Below are 13,835 nucleotides of genomic sequence, written 5' to 3'. Positions count from 1 at the left end.
GTGCGACCAAATGATTTTGTGCTCATGTGTCAGATGTGTACAGGTGACTGATGCATTTTTGTTTCTTCTCCTTGCCCACAGCATTATCAACAGACACAGGAGGAGACATCAGCACGGACCAGGAGGAGGGACCCATCTGCAGTGCCACCAGCGCAGAGGAGTTAGAGGGAACTAGTGGCACGGAGGGTGAGGGGAGTCAGACGTCCGGATCCTTGGAATGCGACACCTTTTACCATGCGGACGGCTCGGCTTCTGACTCCCAGGAGGAGGGGGAGTATGCGGCAACAGCAGCTACCATCACTGTGTCCATCCCCACCTCCTCCAGACCCATCTCCACACTCCCAGTTGCTCCGGTCCCTTCTGTCTGTGCTGCCCCCCATGTCTCCTTCATCCCTGGAACCGCAGCCCCTGCCCCTGTCTCCCCTGCTGCCCTCAGTGCCGAGTCTGTGGACCTACTCCGGCAGATGTTGGTCAGACATCAATGCTGACTGTCCTCCATACCCACACTGCTATTCTGACACAGTTGTTGTCATTCATGGAGGGCATGTCAGCTGTGCAGCGGTCAGTCCCCCCCCCCTCCTTCTGACCCATCCACACCCCCTCTCCCATACCTGGCCCAAGCACACGCCGACGCACAAGATCAAGCACGCCAACACCCACAACCAGCACACCACCACCACCTAAGTGTAAGCGCAGATCTCCTGGCACACAATCTCAGAGGGATGCAGGCACACCCACAGGGTCAGGAGTCAGACGGCAGCCACACAGCCACAGAGACAGTACGCCTGACTCACAGCCCTCTACCTCCACTCCCATTGTGTCCCCGGGTGCAGGTGGTGGTCTGGCGGAACTGGCAGCAGTGTGCAGCGCTGAATATGTTTCCACCTTTGGCACTGCACAAGCCTCTGAGGAGCATTCCTCCCCCCCTGCACCCACAACACCTACCCTTCCCTCAACTGTCCCTGCGGTTCCAGACCCTGACCCTGATGATGCCCCCCACGGGTCAACCCACCTTTAGCTCCAGAATGTGCAGGCAAGTTGGGGGTCGACAACCTCCACAACGTCACTCAAACAGACTTGAAAATGGACTGGCCATTGGCCTTGTTGGAGACAGGACTCAGTTTTTTAATTACTTTTACTTTGAAGCTGAATAAAACATTTTCTTTTTCATTCTAAACTATTGCATTTCAGGTACTTGCTTTAGGTGCTGTGTGCCTAGGAGTTGATGTCATGTTCATGTTTTGAGATTGTGAAATATGTATATTTTATGATGTTAATGAGGATGGACCATGGTATCTTTGTGCCATCACAAAGTAACATCAGTTAATCTTTGGTTGTGTGTGTTCAGTTTGCCAACAGACATTGTCCCAAGGAGTGTCCATTCCTCAGTATACGATGAGAACTTCACTACAGACAGTTGCACAATGGTTGTGCTGACATGTGTGCATATTCACTATGTTGTTGAACGTTCACTCACTACTGCAATGATGCTGTACGCGGGCGTGTGACGCACCATACCCCAACATTAGTGACTTCTGCGCGGCTCTTATCGCTACTGCAATGATGCTGTACGCGAGCGTGTGACGCACCGTACCCCAACATTAGTGAAGTCTGTGCGGATCTTATCACTAATGCAATGATGCTGTTCGCGAGCGTGTGACGCACCGTACCCCAACATTAGTGACGTCTGGGCAGATCTTATCACTAGTGCAATGATGCTGTACGCGAGCGTGTGACGCACCGTACAAGTACACTTCCGTTATTGAGGTACGTTGCACTCACCGTATGCGCCGTCGTCGATTTCTATGTACCAGGTGTTGCTATGGCACTATCAGGACTCTCACAGGTTAGGGTTGTAAACATAGCCCCATGTAGTTGTGGTATGATGATGATCAACACGGATCGTACTTGCTGGGCCGGAAACTGCTGGCTGTTTACGTACGGACAGCGCAGAGCCCTTTGCTTAGAATATGTATGTTCAACATGCACCATAGGTCTAGGAGTGGCATTAAGAAATTATCTATCCTCAAGAACAATTGGTGTACCCCAGAGTAGAATGTGAACTGTTTTAGGATGTGATAGGTACCAGATATCAACCAGGCCCATTGACTTAGTAAAATTTGCCTGGGGCATGGGACCAGTATAGGGTGTGGGGATGTGTGACCTATTAAGTGAATGATCCATAATGCTATATAAGTCACCTCCCACACCCAGGTTGCATGTCGGGGCATCGTGCGTATAGTCCCTGTTTTCTTGAACATTGCTGGTAATACCACTGGAGAGACATGCATGTTTGATATCTATGCTTTCTGATGCAGGAGGCCAGAGATGGCTACAAATCGACTCAGCTGTTCTTGCTCTGTGTTCAGGGGTCAAAAGGGAAGGTGACATCTATGTGCGGCCCCATCCCCCCGTAGATCCTTGTGAACCCATTGTCTTGTTGTAAGGTTCAACAGGGCCCAAGCACAAGTCTCACTATTAGTTACATGTTTAAACTTGATATCTTTTTCTAATGGTGACTTTTTTCTTGACTTGCACTTACACAATAGCATATTTAGAAATTATTCTGCATGCAGCACATTTCTTGGTAAGCATTTTATCATGTTGCCTGGATACTCTGTTCAAGGCTAAGAACATTGAATGTGATGCCCTTGCATTTGGCTGTCTGGTTGGAGACAGCTCTGAGCCTCAAGACAAACAATCAATTCAGCGATGCACAGGCATGGCCCGTGCAGATAAGAGCTTTGGGAGGCGTTGTGGAGTGGTTTGACATACGACGATGAGAGAAACTTAAATATAAAAATAAGAAAACAATTTTATATTTTTTAATTTAAGTTCCCCCATGCCCCATCGCTCCTACCTGAACAGGCCGCACCTGAGCTGCACCTGCAGTGCAGTGGGATTGAAAAAGGGCTTTATTATTAAATCCAGGTAGAAGTACTGGCTTTTCCCTGCTGCTGTCTTGCTGCTTATCTGTTAGTATAGGTTTGCTGTGACCATTTTTAAATACCTTATACTTTTATTGTGTCTACACAACAGCTAGTTTTATTTTTCATTGTTTTACTGTGGTGTGGACTTCTGCTATACTTTTAATATTTTGGAGGCTTTGTTTTTAATTACCTCTTTTCTCGGCTTTGCATTTTATTTTAATAGGGAGGTGTGAGTCTATTAGAGCTCACCCTCTCTCTCTTTTGTCTGCCCTCCGTCTTTCGCCGGAGGGGACTTTCTTCTGGCTGTCGGCCTTTGTGTGTTGGACACTGAGAAGGGCAGGTCAGCTTTCAAGTGCCTACTCTGTCATGTGCCCAATTGCCTTTAAAAACCAGACTGAGCGCGGATGCGCAGCAGTAGTGTGCAGGGGGCACGCCACTGGCACTCCAAAGTCAAGCCTATCTGCGCCTGTCCTGCACCATGTGCCAGAACTCCTGCTCGTTTCTTCACTGTGTAATACATCTCAATAAGCGAGGTAGCCATGTGACATGTAATCGATGTGATCCCACTATTTATTCAGATGCCTTGTCATGCAAGCATTGCTAATGTAAGTGCCAAATGATGCTTGAACTGATAACTTTCAACAAGGTTTGTAGTAATACCTATTGTGACTCCCAGCAGGATAATGTCATTATCTCACTTAACTGTGCCCTGTTGAATACACGGTCAGTCATAAAACATAAATGTGAACTTCTTAGCTATTTTGATTCACATACTCCTGATTTGGTGTTTCTTACTGAAACTTGGGCCGATGTGCTTCTAATCCTAACCTTATTGTGGCAGTCCCTTCTGGCTACGCCTTTTTTGAAGTTTACCACTTTGGTAAACGTGGTGGGGGCATAGCCATTGTCTATCGGGAGCACCTCAACATCTCTTTAGAGCCAGCAGGATTAAGAGACTGCGAGGCACTTACTCTTAAATGCAATTTGAACAACATGGCCAGCTTAAACTGTCTTTCGATTTATAGGCCACCAGCGGTTAAAACTAACTTTTTGATATAACAGTTAACAGTTAAAGACAGGAAGCTAAATAATCATTAATTGGTATTCGCTATAATTCAAAATTTGGGGCATTATGAATGACACCTGACAAAGTCAAAGTAGCTCCACTTCTGTTAAAAATGATCCATGCCCATCAAGCATGAACTGATAGTCAGGAGGCAACTTCTACTAGTTCCAAAAAGCCACAACGATTTCTTGGAAAACTCGGCTTCAGCAGTTAGGGACTTCCCCTTGCTTGAATATTGATTTGTCCAAGAACTCATGGAGTTTTCAAAAAACTGCGATTCTTTGATGACGTCATCATGTCCACCTTTACGTCAAACTCGGCACCTTGAAAGGTATAAATATGCCCACACTTGCCCTAGCAAACACACGGTGGTTTGGAGCAGTTCGACTATCTATTTGCCCGACGCAGCTCGCTACTGCAAGTGCCGAAGGAAGCCGAAAAATCCAGCTCCAGTGTTTCCAAGAGCCCCTTGCGGGGTGTTGAGAAATCGAGTCCCGAGACATACCAGACCTCTTTCATTCTAAACCAAGGTACGGAGCTGATTAGACCCTAAGAGAAATCTTGGATAGATTCTTGGCAAAGAAACTAAACCTATGCAACACCACACTTACTTCTTCCCTCTCACTAGACTTAGGTTAAGTACATTGGGGTAGGCGTATTTTAGAATTACCAGTTGAGTACTTTTAGTCTTTGTTATTTATGTATGTACTTTATGGCTTAGAAACCATACCATGCTTTTACAGTATTATTTTATAATACTCTTCTTGCTGTGCGCATTATACTTTACAGCCAGTATTACGATTGTAGCAGTTCATTTCTTCTGCATGAGAAAGAAGACTGTTCAATAAATACTTTTATTGAAAACGCCCGTCTCTCTATTTCTCTGCACCTCTGATGGAACGAAGCATGCACGATTGACTGAGTAAAATATCTATCTATTGTTTCCACGACTCTGAGGATATGTTTTATCTTGGGGAAACAAAGTTGTCATGTTTATGCGGTTGTCAGAAACTAATCCCTTCTTGTTTATTCGAGAAAGTTTCTAGTGACCTCTGAGCTAGCTGGCACTCACAATTAAGTCTAATATATTTGATAGAGACCTAGTCGACCTAAGTCCTACGTCAATTCTATAGCATACATTATTCCAATGTGCAGAGCCTATTGGGAATATAGGAACTACACTTCATGGCGCCCAATGTGGGACAAGGCACTAATTTAACGCTAGATACGAGAGTAACTCAGTTGTGCTTTTCACAGAGACCCCTTTTTCCCGTAACATACTCCAATAGATGTCTGGAGTGGGTGAAAGGATAAAATCCGCCATAACTGAGTAGGACGAAAATCCTATGTATTAGTTTTTGGTTTAATTCGAAGTTGAAGGATACAGTGTTCCAAAATATTGTGCACCTTATCTTTGTTTCCTTGAAGCTTGCTCTGCAAACTTTCAGTCAACAAAATGTCGGATAGCGATACCGAAAACTGTAGACCTACAAGAACCAACAACGCAACCGGTGGAGCTGCAGCAGCAGCCCGACCAGGTTTTGACGTTACAGGTTTTAATGAAGACGACGCGGATGCTATAATCATCCCAGAAAATGTAAGAAAAAACACCACTATAATGCTTAATACAAATCAATCAATCAATCAATCAAGGACATTTATAGAGCGCACTACTTACCCGGAGGGTCTCAAGGCGCTTGGGGGGGGGGGGGTGCTGCTACTGCTCGAACAGCCAGGTCTTGAGCTTCTTCCTGAAGGAGAGGTGGTCTTGGGTCAGGCGCAGGTCGGGAGGGAGGGAGTTCCAGGTCTTGGCGGCCAGGTGGGAGAAGGACCTTCCTCCTGTTGTCGTTCTTCGGACGCGGGGGACGGCGGCGAGGGCGTGACTGGCTGATCGGAGGTGGCGTTTGGGAGCGTAGAAGTTGATGCGGTTGTTGAGGTAGCTCGGGCCTTGCTCGTGTAGGGCTTTGTGTGCGTGGGTGAGGAGACGGAAGGTGATTCTCTTGTTGACGGGGAGCCAGTGCAGGTCTCTCAGATGTCCGGAGATGTGGCTGCGTCGGGGGATGTCGAGGATGAGTCTGGCTGAGGCGTTCTGGATCCGCTGGAGTCTCTTCTGGAGCTTGGCGGTGGTCCGGCGTAGAGGGCGTTGCCGTAGTCCAGTCGGCTGGTGACGAGGGCCTGGGTGACCGTCTTCCTGGTCTCGGTGGGGATCCACCGGAAGATCTTCCGTAGCATGCGCAGGATGTTGAAGCATGACGAGGAGACGGCGTTGACTTGTCTGGTCATGGAGAGGGAGGAGTCCAGGATGAAGCCCAGGTTGCATGCGTGGTCTGTCGGTGTGGGTGCGGTGCCCAGGGCGGGGGGCCACCAGGAGTCGTCCCAGGCGGAGGGCGAGGAGCCCAGGATGAGGACTTCCGTCTTGTCTGAGTTCAGTTTCAGGCGGCTGGTCGTCATCCACTCGGCTACATCTTTCATCCCTTCGTGAAGGTTGGCTCTGGAAGCGGCGGGGTCGTTGGTCAGTGAGAGGATCAGCTGGGTGTCATCGGCGTAGGAGATGATGTTCAGGTTGTGTTGGCGTGCGATGGGCGCGAGGGGGCTCATGTAGACGTTGACGAGGGTGGGGCTCAGCGAGGATCCTTGAGGGACGCCGCAGATGACTTCGGTGGCCTCTGACTTGTACGGTGGTAGACGGACTCTCTGTGTTCTTCCGTCGAGGAAGGAGACGATCCATTCCAGTGCCTTCTCCTGAATTCCGACGTTGCTGAGGCGCTGCACTAGGGTGCGGTGGCAGACAGTGTCGAATGCCGCGGAGAGGTCTAGGAGGATGAGGGCCGCTGTTTCTCCGTTGTCCATCAGGGCTCGGATGTCATCAGTGGCAGCGATGAGGGCGGTCTCGGTGCTGTGGTTGGCTCGGAAGCCAGACTGTGAGTGGTCGAGGGATCCATTTGTCTCGAGGAAGGCGGCCAGCTGTTTGTTGACGGTCTTCTCGATGACTTTGGCTGGAAACGGGAGGAGCGAGATGGGGCGGTAGTTCTTGAGTTCGGTGGGGTCCGCTGTTGGTTTCTTTAGTAGAGCGCTGAGTTCGGCGTGCTTCCAGCTCTCCGGGAAGGTGGCGGTGTCGACGATGTCCCGCAGGTGGGGTGCGATGACAGCGTCGGCCTTGTTGAAGACGTGGTGAGGGCAGGGGTCGGTCGGAGATCCGGAGTGGATGGAGTTCATCATGCGGATGGTGTCATCGGTGCTGATCGGAGTCCAGGCGCGGAGGGTGGTGGTGGGCGGCGTTGCTGCGGTCGTTGTGTGCGATGGTTGAATGCTGAAGCTGTTGTGTATGTCCGCGATCTTGTTGTGGAAGTAGGAGGCGAGGGAGTTGCAGAGGTCTTGCGATGGGGTGATGTCGTTGTTTCTGGCGTTGGGGTTGGAGAGCTCTTTCACGATGTTGAAGAGTTCCTTGCAGTTGTGTGCGTTGTTGTCCAGTCGGTCCTTGAATGCAGTTTTCTTGGTGACGCGGATCAGTTGGTGGTGCTTCCGGGTGGCAAGCTTGAGGGTGGTCATGTTGTTCGGTGTTGGTTCCCTTCTCCAGACTTTCTCGAGGGCTCGGCAGTTCTTCTTGGAGCTCTTGAGTTCGTCGGTGAACCATGGGGCTTTCTTGCTGCCGGGTCTGCTGGGCGGGGTCCTCAGAGGGGCGAGTTCGTCCGCGCAGTTGCTGATCCACTTCGTGAGGTTGTCGGCGGCCTGGCTGGGGTTCGCTGAGCTGGCGGGAGGGTGCTGACTCAGGGAAGCGGCGAGCTGGTCGGCTGTGATCTTGTTCCAGCTTCTTCGGGCAACCTGTTGCTGGTGGTGGTGGGTCGTCGTTCTTCTGAAGGTGAAGTGGACGCAGCTGTGGTCCGTCCAGTGGAGTCCTGTGGCGTGGCTGAAGGCGATGTCTTTGCTGGATGAGAAGACGGCGTCGAGAGTGTGTCCGGCGAGGTGGGTGGGGGTGGTCACCAGCTGCTTGAGTCCCAGGTTTGCGAGGAACTTGCAGGACTGGCAGATGAAGGGTGCGTCTCGGGGTGGCTCGCTAGCATCCAGGGGTTCGGCCGGCGTTGAGTGCGTTGAGGGTGGCGGCGTCGTACGTCTGGCGGGTGGGCTTGGGTCTGCGAGGGCCAGGGGTCCAGGCGCGGACGGGCGCAGACGGGCTTACCTTTGGCGCACCTTCGGCGCTCATTCGGTGCTCCCGCTGCGCGCGTCCGCTGCGCGGTCGCTCTGGGGACGTCATAAGAAGGGAGCCGGTCGGGAGGGTCTGCGGGGAGGCGGGAGCGCGAGCCAATCGGCTGTTGGGGGGGCGGGGCCATGGGCTGGGGCGGCGGGAAAAGCTGGTGTCGGCTCAGCGGCCCTCGGGAGGCTGGGGCTGCGGCAGTGGCAGCAGGCACAGGAGCGTGGGGGTGACCAGGCCGTAGGCGCAGTGGTCACTCCCTGGAACTTGCTCTGGCTCCCCTTAAGAAGGGAGCCGGTCGGGAGGGTCTGCGGGGAGGCGGGAGCGCGAGCCAATCGGCTGTCGGGGGGGCGGGGCCACGGGCTGGGGCGGCGGGAAAAGCTGGTGTGGGCTCGGCGGCCCTCGGGAGGCTGGGGCGGCGGGAAAAGCTGGTGTGGGCTCGGCGGCCCTCGGGAGGCTGGGGCTGCGGCAGCAGGCACAGGAGCGTGGGGGTGACCAGGCCGTAGGCGCAGTGGTCACTCCCTGGAACTTGCTCTGGCTCCCCTTAAGAAGGGAGCCGGTCGGGAGGGTCTGCGGGGAGGCGGGAGCGCGAGCCAATCGGCTGTCGGGGGGCGGGGCCACGGGCTGGGGCGGCGGGAAAAGCTGGTGTGGGCTCGGCGGCCCTCGGGAGGCTGGGGCGGCGGGAAAAGCTGGTGTGGGCTCGGCGGCCCTCGGGAGGCTGGGGCTGCGGCAGCGGCAGCAGGCACAGGAGCAAGGGGGTGACCAGGCCGTAGGCGCAGTGGTCACTCCCTGGAACTTGCTCTGGCTCCCCTTAAGAAGGGAGCCGGTCGGGAGGGTCTGCGGGGAGGCGGGAGCGCGAGCCAATCGGCTGTCGGGGGGGCGGGGCCACGGGCTGGGGCGGCGGGAAAAGCTGGTGTGGGCTCGGCGGCCCTCGGGAGGCTGGGGCGGCGGGAAAAGCTGGTGTGGGCTCGGCGGCCCTCGGGAGGCTGGGGCTGCGGCAGCGGCAGCAGGCACAGGAGCGTGGGGGTGACCAGGCCGTAGGCGCAGTGGTCAAATGGCCTATCATCAAGAGGTGGTAGGGTAATTTTTGTCATAGAGGCACATGAATATCGACAGGCAGAGGTATTCTATTCATGGATTATCTTTCCAGAAGCAAATCCAACAACACATGTGTTCCATTTCTACAAAATAGAGGAACCTCCAGCGGAATACACTCCTTTCGAGAACATTGAAATTCCATTAACATACCAAGAGCATGCACTCTGGTTTAAAGGCGCCCTACAACATCAAAATCATTACCAGGCCCGGTCCACTAGGTAGACCAGGAGCAACATGGCCAGTACTAGCCAGCTATACACCGCATCATGACATTGAAAGAATGTCAGATGCTGAACTATTGGTTCAACTAAAACAACTAATCAAAATACATAGACAATTGGTTCAATATGTCATGCAGACTCTAACAGTCCAACCTACTATAAGGGTTCCACAACACACCCCTCATCAGGGGAACACAAACAAAATTACACCACAGACTATACAATCAGTCATTGCTAAATTACCCGCAAAACGGGAACAAATTCCATTCTGTTTAGCTCAAAAAATTACTCAAATCGAGGCAGTATTTCCTGATAGCACACCTCATGAGAAACACAGGATTCTAACAATCTGTTTACCAATGGGAATCACACCACACCTGGAGGACTGCGACACTTGGGGTACAGTCTTTGCGGTAATATACACAAAAACACACGGTGTTCGTCTATGTCGGTAATACCAGACGTCCTGAAACAGATTCAAAATGAATACAGGACAGAGCCTGCTTTAAATCTGGGTATGAAATTACTTAAACATTTCAAACAGGTCTCAGTTATAATATTAAAGGTGAAGCAGCATCCGTGGCGATCCGCCAAAAACTAAAAGAACTTGATGGAACTGAGCAACCGTATGAACTGGCCAGAATAATAGAAAAATCCTATGAAGAACTAGGTAGAGATAGTTTGGGTGGGAAACCAGAGAAGCGTTCTCAGTCCAGAGGTATGATCCTGAAAAGGAGCCCTCTGAAAAGAGGTACAACCTCAGGAACAGGGATAATTTGAGAAAACCTGATAGATATCAAGATACTGATACACGTTCCTCTCGTACCTTTCAGACTTCCTCACAGAAATCGGAAAGAACAGGATGATCAGAACACAAGGAAGAACGCGTGAAGTCCAAAGACGATCAACACGGTCCAAAAAATAGGAAAACCCAATTCACCAAAAAGAAGGTAGCAGGTCTAAAAATCAGACATGCCGAGGATCTTGAGGACACAACTCAAGAACGGGGAGTGGGCTCAGACAATGTTGGACAGCGCAGCAGCAGTTACCATAGCTCGCAGGATCCTGAAGGATCCTCTGGAGACAGTGGACTTGAATGAGTACATTCAAGTTGAAACTGCTGATACCAGGGTTAGTGTACCCCATAAGTTATATGAAGTAACGCTCCAGATGGAGGGGGACATAACTAGGAAAATAAGAGCACTCTTTTGGGAGAAGCTCTCCAAGGGTTATGACATTCTTCTAGCTGAAAAAGACTGGCCACCAAATTTTGTCAGGGAGTGCCCACATGGCAAAGCCATCATTATGCCAACCTTCTCAAATCATATACCTATTCATAAAAAATAAACCTATGCCAGAAAATGGGCTGTAGCCCAGGCTCCAGCATTATATAAAAATCATGTGGGATGGGATGAGGATTCTCCTCACCATAAGATCCAGTTAAAAAATCAACCAACTGCTCAGAGGCAGTATCCAGTTAAGCAAGAAGCAAACAAACAGGTCAGGAAGATCTTAGATCAACTGGAATACCAAGCGGTGATTGAAACATGCACCTCGTCCCTGAACAATCCTTTGTTTCCTGTCTCCAAACCAGACAATACATATAGTCTAGTTTTGGACTACAGACATTTAAACTCTTGTTGCAAAACCTTTGCAGTACAAAATGCACACAGTACAGCACTGATGAATAACATAGTGTGCAAAAAATATAAAACCACATTAGATATTTCTAACGGTTTCTTCTGTCAAAATATTGCACCTGAAAGCAGTTATTTGACCGCTTTCTCATTTATGGGGACACAGCGTCACTTCTGTCCTCTCCCCCAGGGATTCAAGAATAGCCCAGGGTTATTTTCAGCCAGAGTAACAGAGTTACTACAAACATATGATGATGAGGCATTATCTTATGTCGATGACATCTATCTTACAGATGATGACTTGGGTAGGCACTTGAACAGAGTGAACACCATAATACTTGGTTACGCATCTGAAGGGTACAAATGTAACTTTAAAAAATCAAGAATTGCCCACCTCAACGTCCTATTCTTAGGATATGAGTTAACAAGTGAAGCAGAAGCCTGGCAGCAAACTTTTTAGAAATGTGTGCGCCTCTCCAACCTCCAAAAACGCTGAAAAACTTACAGTCAATTCTAGGTTTCCTGAATTTCGGAAGAACTTACATACTAAATTACGCAGAAAGGGTTAAACCTCTCTACGAACAAATCAAACCTGATTTTAAAACAACTAATTGGACTCAAAACACACACAGAAATTTAGCGTTCAGTGCAAACAGACATGTTAGCAACAACACATTTACAGACACGCGTAAACGTACGCAACCTTGTAATCCGAATCATCCCAGGGAGATGCGGATTCACGTACTTAACCTTTAATGAAGGGGGAAAAGTATCAAGAGCTTATAGATCACACTTGTACACACAAGCTGAAATGAAATTCACTTCACCAGAAAAAATTCTGACAGCGGTTCAAACTGCAGTAGCAAAAGAGAGAGCCCTCGCACAGGGAAAACACATAATGGTCATTACTCCTTTACCTGCCTTAGAGGCAGTGACAAAAGTGAGCATTCCGAATGCAAAGGCTTTACATCCAAGTTGGATACAATGTGTTAACTCTCTTGCTGCAACAGACGTTGAATACGTTTTTGACCCCTACTTGAAAACACAAGAATTTCTCCAATACGAACAAGAATGTCCTCTGCCCACTGAGATTCTACCTCTAGAACATTACGGATGTATAATTTATACAGACGGATCAGCACAGCCCGTAATTTGGGGTAAACAAGCTTATAGTGCTGCGTGCGCGATTGTTAAAGGTCGCTGGTGCGATGGTAAATTCCGAACTATGGTCACAAAAACCCAATCTCTCGGAGATTGTACAGCTCAGCGAGCTGAACTACAGGCATTCAAGATGGCGCTTGAAAATACCGATCGCGAATTCCCCACACTTATATTGTGCGATTCGTATAACTACGTGCAATCTTACAATGAATACTTGCAGAACTGGGTTCAAAACTGTTTCAAAGACGCAAAAGGTGGCACAATCAAGCATGAGTTGCTTTGGGAAAAAGTAGTTCTATTGCAGAAAGAACTACAAAAGACTCTCGTGATCCATACACTGAGTTATAAGCGTGATGGCGTTCACGTTGCAGGGAATTTATTGGCTGATGATGCCGCGAAGGCAGCTGTGCAGACGTCTTCCGTCGCTTCAATCACTCGTTCAAAAGCAAAAATAGACATCGAAATAATGCATGCTGTCGCCACTTCCAACAAAGACAGTGGTAAAACATTACCGAAAGATTTTCCACTTAAGTACTCTTATATAACTGATGCAAATAATGTTCCTTTTGCTCAAATCCCTGGAGTGGGGCATAGAGTAATTCCAAACATGGAACATAGATTAGGACTAATCTTAGCAGCACATGAAGGGCTCGCCTCTTCACACGCAGGTGTTTCTGCCACAGTATCATTATTAAAACAGAGATACTGGTGGCCGCGCATGAGGAAACAGACCAGAAACTATGTTTTGGAATGTGAAATCTGCCAGAAAATGAAAGTTTCAACAGTGAAACGCACGGCGCAGACGCCCCTTCTATTTTCAGATCAACCATTAGCATGTGTTTACCTGCACCACTGTGGTCCCTTACAAAGAGATGGCAACTATAAATATATCATGGTCGCAGTGGATTCATGCTCAAGATTCATTTGGATGAGGCCATAGCGCTCGGCTGACGCCCAAACTGTTATAAAAGATTTGCGAGTCTTTATCTGCACATACGCAATCGGCACGCTACATTCTGACCAGGGTCCTGCGTTTTGCTCTCGAGCTTACAAAGAGGCCATGACCAGTCTGGGTGTTGCATTGCGGTACTCAAGTCCATTCCATCCTGAGGGAAATTTGGTAGTGGAAAGAAAAAAACGGGACATAAAGCAATCTATAACAGCTAGGGTATTAGGCTCGGGTGACGGGTGGGTCAAACATCTAATAAGTGTCCAATATAGTCTTAACAATCTGACAAGAAATTCTCTGGGTGGAATCACTCCATATGAAATCCTTTTTGGTACTAGAATGATTGTCGAAGACCTCGATCGTCATACTTCAGTGGTAGAACAAAAACCCTTTGATATCAAAGACCGTTTGGCTGTTTTGCAGGAATTAAATGAAACAAGAAGAAGTCTAAGCAACACATTACAGAAGCCAACGACCACTGAAGACACACCACCTGTCCCAGCAAGGCCTGTCTGGATTCCAAAGATTGGGGATCTAGTCAGAGAAAAGACCGTGGATAAGAAGGAATTTGGGCATTCATACAG

This window comes from Lissotriton helveticus, chromosome 1_1 (assembly GCF_964261635.1).
Source record: "Lissotriton helveticus chromosome 1_1, aLisHel1.1, whole genome shotgun sequence".
NCBI lineage: Eukaryota > Metazoa > Chordata > Amphibia > Caudata > Salamandridae > Lissotriton > Lissotriton helveticus.
The sequence above is the reverse complement of the archived record's forward strand: the minus strand, read 5'-3'. Positions refer to the sequence as shown.